Source organism: Zalophus californianus, chromosome 1, assembly GCF_009762305.2.
Source record: "Zalophus californianus isolate mZalCal1 chromosome 1, mZalCal1.pri.v2, whole genome shotgun sequence".
Lineage (NCBI taxonomy): Eukaryota > Metazoa > Chordata > Mammalia > Carnivora > Otariidae > Zalophus > Zalophus californianus.
This window is the reverse complement of record NC_045595.1, coordinates 10,701,993-10,709,280: the sequence shown is the minus strand read 5'-3', so window position 1 is coordinate 10,709,280 and position 7,288 is coordinate 10,701,993. Positions and strand designations below refer to the sequence as shown.

General features: G+C 40.7%; 1 pseudogene; it reads left to right on the top strand.

Moving 5' to 3' along the window:
* Nucleotides 1-338: 338 nt before the first annotated feature.
* Nucleotides 339-1,272, top strand: LOC113936879 (annotated as a pseudogene).
* The last annotated feature ends 6,016 nt before the right edge of the window (nucleotides 1,273-7,288 follow it).

Sequence of the window (7,288 nt, the reverse complement as noted above, 5' to 3'; positions counted from 1 at the left end):
TCCTGCATTTTATGAACCTCCTTTTTTTTTTTAAGATTGTATTTATTTATTTGACAGAGAGAGACACAGCGAGAGAGGGAACACAAGCAGGGGGAATGGGAGAGGGAGAAGCAGGCTTCCCACCGAGCAGGGAGCTTGATGTGGGGCTGGATCCCAGGACCCTGGGTTCATGACCTGAGTGGAAGGCAGACGCTTGACGACTGAACCACCCAAGCACCCCACTAACTGACATTTAAAGAAAAACTTAAAAAAAAAAAAGTATTAAATAAATAAATGAAGCCCATATAATTCAACACTTTTATGCTTTTATTTTCTTTCCTTGTAGGCACCACCACCACATGGAGGCAGACAATGACACAGGAATTTCAGAGTTTCTTCTTCTGGGATTATCAGAGGAACCAGAATTACAGAACATCATATTTGGGCTTTTCCTCTGCATGTACTTAATCACTGTACTGGGGAACCTGCTCATCATCCTGGCCGTCAGCTTAGACTCCCATCTCCACACCCCCATGTACTTCTTCCTCGCCAGCCTGTCCTTTGTAGACATCTGCTTCACCTCCACCACCAACCCCAAGATGCTGTGGAACATCCAGACTCAGAGCCAAGTCATCACCTATGCCGGCTCCCTCACACAGATGTACTTTTTCTTAGTCTTTGGAGCCTGGGACAACTTTCTCCTGACTGTGATGGCCTATGACCGATTCGTGGCCATCTGTCACCCCTTGCACTACACAGTCATCATGAACCCCCGGTTCTGTGGACTGCTGGTTCTGGTGTCCTGGGTCATCAGTGTTCTCAATTCCTTGTTACAGAGTTTAATGGTGTTGCGGTTGTCCTTCCGTACAAAGGTGGAAATCCCCCATTTTTTCTGTGAACTCAATCAAGTAGTTGGGCAGGCCTGTTCTGACACCTTCCTTAATGACATGGTGATGAATTCCGTAATTATGTTGCTTCTTGGTGCTCCCCTGGCTGGGATCCTTTATTCCTACTCTAAGATTGTTTCCTCCATACATAGGATATCCTCAGCTCAGAGCAAGTATAAAGCATTTTCCACCTGTGCATCTCACCTCTCTGTTGTCTCCTTATTTTTTTTGTACCAGCCTAGGTGTGTACCTTAGCTCTGCTGCTCCCCAGAGCTCCCACTCAAGTGCAGTAGCCTCGGTGATGTACACGGTGGTGACGCCCATGCTGAACCCCTTCATCTACAGCCTGAGGAACAGAGACATAAAGAGGGCTCTGAAAAGAATCACTGGGGTTCCAGTGATGTAAGGGGCCATCGTCCTGGGGCTGAAGAAGTGCCCATGTTTGAAGGGTTCACAGACTCAGAGCCAGGAACTGCTATTCTTTGATCAGTGTGTGGAAATAGAATCTGCTTCTTGTATATATTTTCTGGAATTTCCGTTCCTTTGAATTCAACTTCTCCATGCATTTGCTTAACTCAATTTATTAAGCTTCTGCTCTGTCTGATACACAGACAGTGTTCCCCTCTCTAGATTTTCATATGTCCCCATTGTTTTCCCAAGCCTTGGATCACAGTTCCCTGGAAATTTCTACATCTTACATGGGGCAAGTTGGATTTCTTAAAAATAATTTCTTTTTAAACCACTTAATATTGTGCCAAGTAAATTTTCTCTAGAATTCCTAAAAAATAATTATGGTTGTATTCTTCATATGGAAGAAACTACACTTGGCCAAGAGCCCTTCCATAACTTTACTGTAGAGGAGAATACAAAACAGCAGTTTTTACCTTGAGACTGTCAGTCTTTTTACATCACACCTTCACTCCTCTTCCTAATAATGTGGTCTCTAATCTTGTTCTGTTTAGGTCTCAGGTTCCTGACAGGGATGCTCTGACTAGGAAAGCCTGGACACTCCCCTGCACCCCTGTACTTGTGGACATTCCCACAGATGCTTCCCTCACCAGAGCTTCTGCTGTGGCTGCACCTGCCCTTGGGTTCTTATTGTGAATGCAAGACACAGCTCAGCATCACTCATCAGAGAACTCTAACAAGATGAGGTTTATTACCAAAGGTTCTTGTAGAGATAACCAAAAGTTCTAGGGGGCCCATTATTGGGATCCATGGACAGAGTGGCTAGGGGTTCCTAGGTTCACTCTATATTAACTAGTTTAAAACATAAGAGTGAAATTCTGGCCAGGAAAGGGAAGGCATGGTCACTCATGTGTCAGTATCCAGTTTACCCAGGGCTTTCCGAGGAGGTTCTTCATGGCTGGGGCAGCCTGAGTGCTTATCTGGTAATAGTGTCACACACCTGACAATGTGTTTATTCAGCATGGTTGTCTCTGAAACGGAAGCTTCGGAAATCAAAAGCTTAATATCAGGGACTTTCTCTACAAACATGTTCCTGTGCTTTAAAACTAGTTTCCTTGTTTTATTCTATTATTCAACTATTTATTCTATTATATTCCAGAATGCCTACCATAGTCACTATTAAACACTGATGAGTAAAAATATATCTCCGGTGGAAGTCTACATGGGAAGAAAATTTGAATAAATAGATTGACCTGATATTTTCTTAGTTTCTCTGATGACCACAAGTATGAGGATGAATTTTCTTTCGGTAAATCCAAGTAGTGGGATCCATGGATCATAGGGTAGATCTATTTTCAATTGTTTGAGCCCGTCCACTCTGTGTCCCAAGTGGCTGCACCAGTTTGCATTCCCACCAACTGTGCAAGAGGGTTCCCCTTTCTCCACATCTTTGCCAACATCAGTTGTTTCCTGTGTGGTTAATTTTATCCATTCTGACAGGTACCAGTTGATATCTCATTGTGATTTTGATTTGTGTTTCCCTGCTCATGAGTGCCATTGACCATCTTTTCATGAGTCTGTTGATCATCTGGATGTCTTCTTTGGAGAAATGTGTATTCATGTTTCTTGTCATTTTTAATTGAATTACCATTAATTTTTTTGGTATACTTTTTTATATAGTTTGGATATTAATCCCTTATTGGATAGATCATTTGTAAATATCTTTTACCACTCAGTAGTTGTCTTTTAGTTTTGTTGACTGTTTCCTTTGCTGTGCAGAAGCTTTTTATTCAATGTAGCCATCTACAACACAGATGGACTTAGAGGGTATAATAATAAGGGAAATCAGTCAGTCAAAGAAAGACTGATACCATATGATTTCACCCATATGTGGAATTTAGGACACAAAACAAACAATGAAAAAAAGAGACAAACAAAAATCTAGACTCTTCAATATTGGGAAAAAAGTGGTGGTTGCCAGAGGGGAGGTGGGTGGAGGTTGGATGAAATATGTGATGAGGATTAAGAATGCACTTATTGTTATGAACACTGAGTAATGTATAGAATTGCTGAATCACTATATTGTACACATGAAACTAATATTACTATGTACGTTAATTATACTGGAATTAAAAGATAAAAAAATAAGAACTACAATCGTGCAACATTTCAAACCAACCATTTTGTTAATAATCAAAATATTTATTTTTTATGCTGTGCATCTATTTATTGAAGCAGAGATGTTTGGTGTCCATAACTGAGGGGGTTTACTCATTGAGGTGACGGATTTCTTAGTGCACCTGTTTTATCACAGATTTGTTTTCCTATTTCCACGTGAAAACTTCTAATGCTACCTGCTAATATGACTCTCTTATTTTTCGATGAAATAACTCCCTTTTCCTAAAATTTTCCTAAAATGCAGTGAAGGAACAACATCGGTATCATCCATTTCGTATCTCCTTCCTGCTCAGAAATCCCATCCACTTGCATGACCAGAGGATGCTTCACACAAGAGCTGGATATCCTTCTGGTCCTGTGGTTCAGAGTCAGCAGTTCTACACAACAAGCATGTCCTTCAAATATTCCCAGTTACCTGGAAGGTGGCCCACACCCAATCACTGCTCATAAAGTCATTGGAAGGAAACTTGAATAACAGATCACTAATTGCTCTCCTTAATGTCAGATCGTATGCCACAGACAAAAAACAATGCATGTTAATTTCCTCATGTCTGTTCAATTGGATTTTTTTTAAATTTTTATTGTCATGTAAATCACCATATATTACATCATTTGTTTTGGTGTAGTGTTCCATGATTCAATGTTTGTTCATAACAACCAGTGCTCCATGCAGAATGTGCCCTCTTTAAAACCCAAAACCAGGCTAACCCATCCCCCAACCCTCCTCCCCTCCAGAAACCTCAGTTTGTTTTTCAGAGTCCATCATCTCTCCTGGTTCCTCTCCCCCTCTGACTTACTCCCCTTCATTATTCCTCTCCTGCTATCTTCTTCTTTTTCTTTTTTCTTAAAATATGTCACGTTATTTGTTTCAGAAGTACAGATCTGTGATTCAACAGTCTTACACAATTCACAGCGCTCACCGTAGCACATACCCTACCCAATGTCTATCACCCAGCCACCCCATGCCTCCCACCCCCGACCACTACAGCAACCCTCAGTTTGTTTCTGAGATTAAGAATTCCTCATATCAGTGAGGTCATATGATACATGTCTTTCTCTGATTGACTTATTTCACTAAGCATAACACCCTCCAGTTCCATCCACGTCGTTGCAAATGGCAAGATCTCATTCCTTTTGATGGCTGCATAATATTCCATTGTGTCTATATACCACCTCTTTATCCATTTATCTGTCGATGGACATCTGGGCTCTTTCCACAGTTTGGCTATCGTGGACATTGCTGCTATAAACATTGGGGTGCACGTAACCCTTCAGGTCCCTACATTTGTATCTTTGGGGTAAATACCCAGTAGTGTAATTGCTGGCTCGAATGGTAGCTCTAATTTCAACTGTTTGTGGAACCTCCATACTGTTTTCCAGAGGGGTTGCACCAACTTGCACTCCCACAAACAGTGTAGGAGGGTTCCCCTTTCTCCACATCCCCGCCAACATCTGTCGTTCCCTGACTTGTTAATTTTAGCCATTCTGACGGGTGTGAGGTGGTATCTCATTGAGGTTTTGATTTGGATTTCCCTGATGCCGAGCGATGTTGAGCACTTTTTCATGTGCCTGTTGGCCATTTGGATGTCTTCTTTGGAAAAACGTCTGTTCATGTCTTCTGCCCATTTCTTGATAGGATTATTTGTTCTTTGGGTGTTGAGTTGGATAAGTTCTTTATAGATTTTGGATACTAGCCCTTTATCTGATCTGTCATTTGCAAATATTTTCTCCCATCTGTCAGTTGTCTTTTGGTTTTGTGGACTGTTTCTTTTGCTGTGCAAAAGCTTTTTATCTTGATGAAATCCCAATAGTTCATTTTTGCCCTGGCTTCCCGTGCCTTTGGCAATGTTTCTAGGAAGAAGTTGCTGCGGCTGAGGTCGAAGAGGTTGCTACCTGTGTTCTCCTTTAGGATTCTGATGGACTCCTATATCACATTTAGGTCTTTCAACCATTTGGAGTCTATTTTTGTGTGTGGTGTAAGGAAATGGTCCAGTGTCAGTCTTCTGCATGTGGCTGTCCAATTTTCCCAACATCATTTGTTGAAGAGACTGTCTTTTTGCCATTGGACATTCTTTCCTGCTTTGTCAAAGATAAGTTGACCATAGAGTTGAGGGTCCATTTCTGGGCTCTCGATTCTGTTCCATTGATCGATGTGTCTGTTTTTGTGCCACTACCATACTGTCTTGATGATGACAGCTTTGTAATAGAGCTGGAAGTCCGGAATTGTGATTCCGCCAGCTTTGCTTTTCTTTTTCAATATTCCTCTGGCTATTCGGGGTCTCCTCTGGTTCCATACAAATTTTAGGATTATTTGTTCCATTTCTTTGAAAAAAGTGGATGGTATTTTGATGGGGATTACATTGAATGTGTAGATTGCTCTAGGTAGCATTGACATCTTCACAATGTTGGTTCTCCCCATCCAGGAGCATGGAATGTTTTTCCATTTCTTTGTGTCTTCTTCAATTTCTTTCCTGAATATTTTATAGTTTTTTGAGTACAGATCCTTTGCCTCTTTGGTTAAATTTATTCCTAGGTATCTTATGGTTTTGGGTGCAATTGTAAATGGGATCGACTCCTTGATTTGTCTCTCTTCTGTCTTGTTGTTGGTGTATAGGAATGCCACTGATTTCTGGGCATTTAATTTATAGCCTGCTACTTGACTGAATTCCTCTTTGAGTTCTAGCAGTTTTGGGGTGGAGTCTTTTGGGTTTTCCACATAAAGTATCATATCATCTGCAAAGAGTGAGAGTTTGACTTCCTCTTTGCCGATTTGGATGCCTTTGATTTCTTTTTGTTGTCTGATTGCTGTGGCTAGGACTTCTAATACTATGTTGAATAGCAGTGGTGAGAGTGGACATCCCTGCCGCGTTCCTGACCTTAGGGGAAAAGCTCTCAGCTTTTCCCCATTGAGAATGATATTCGCTGTAGGTTTTTCGTAGATGGCTTTTATGATATTGAGGTATGTACCCTCTATACCTATACTCTGAAGAGTTTTGATCAAGAAAGGATGATGTACTTTGTCAAATGCTTTTTCTGCATCTATTGAGAGGATCATATGATTCTTGTTCTTTCTTTTGTTAATGTATTGTATCACGTTAATTGATTTGTGGATGTTGAACCAGCCTTGCAGCCCAGGGATAAATCCTACTTGGTCGTGGTGAATAATCCTTTTAATATACTGTTGGATCCTATTGGCTAGTATTTTGGTGAGAATTTTTGCATCCATATTCATCAAGGATATTGGTCTGTAATTCTCCTTTTTGATGGGATCTTTGTCTGGTTTTGGGATCAAGGTAAGGCTGGCCTCATAAAATGAGTTTGGAAGTTTTCCTTCCATGTCTATTTTTTGGAACAGTTTCAGAAGAATAGGTATTAATTCTTCTTGAAATGACTGATAGAATTCCCTTGGGAAGCCATCTGGCCCTGGGCTTTTGTTTCTTGGGAGATTTTGGATGACTGCTTCAATTTCCTTAGTGGTTATAGGTCTGTTCAGGTTTTCTATTTCTTCCTGGTTCAGTTTTGGTAGTTGGTACATCTCTAGGAATGCACCCATTTCTTCCAGGTTCTCTAATTTGCTGGCATAGAGTTGCTCATAATATGTTCTTATAATTGTTTGTATTTCTTTGGTGTTGGTTGTGATCTCTCCTCTTTCATTCATGATTTTGTTGATTTGGGTCCTTTCTCTTTTCTTTCTGATCAGTCTGGCCAGGAGTTTATCAATCTTGTTAATTCTTTGAAAGAACCAGCTCCTAGTTTCGTTGATCTGTTCTACTGTTCTTTTGGTTTCTAGTTCATTGATTTCTGCTCTGATCTTTATGATTTCTCTTCTCCTGCTG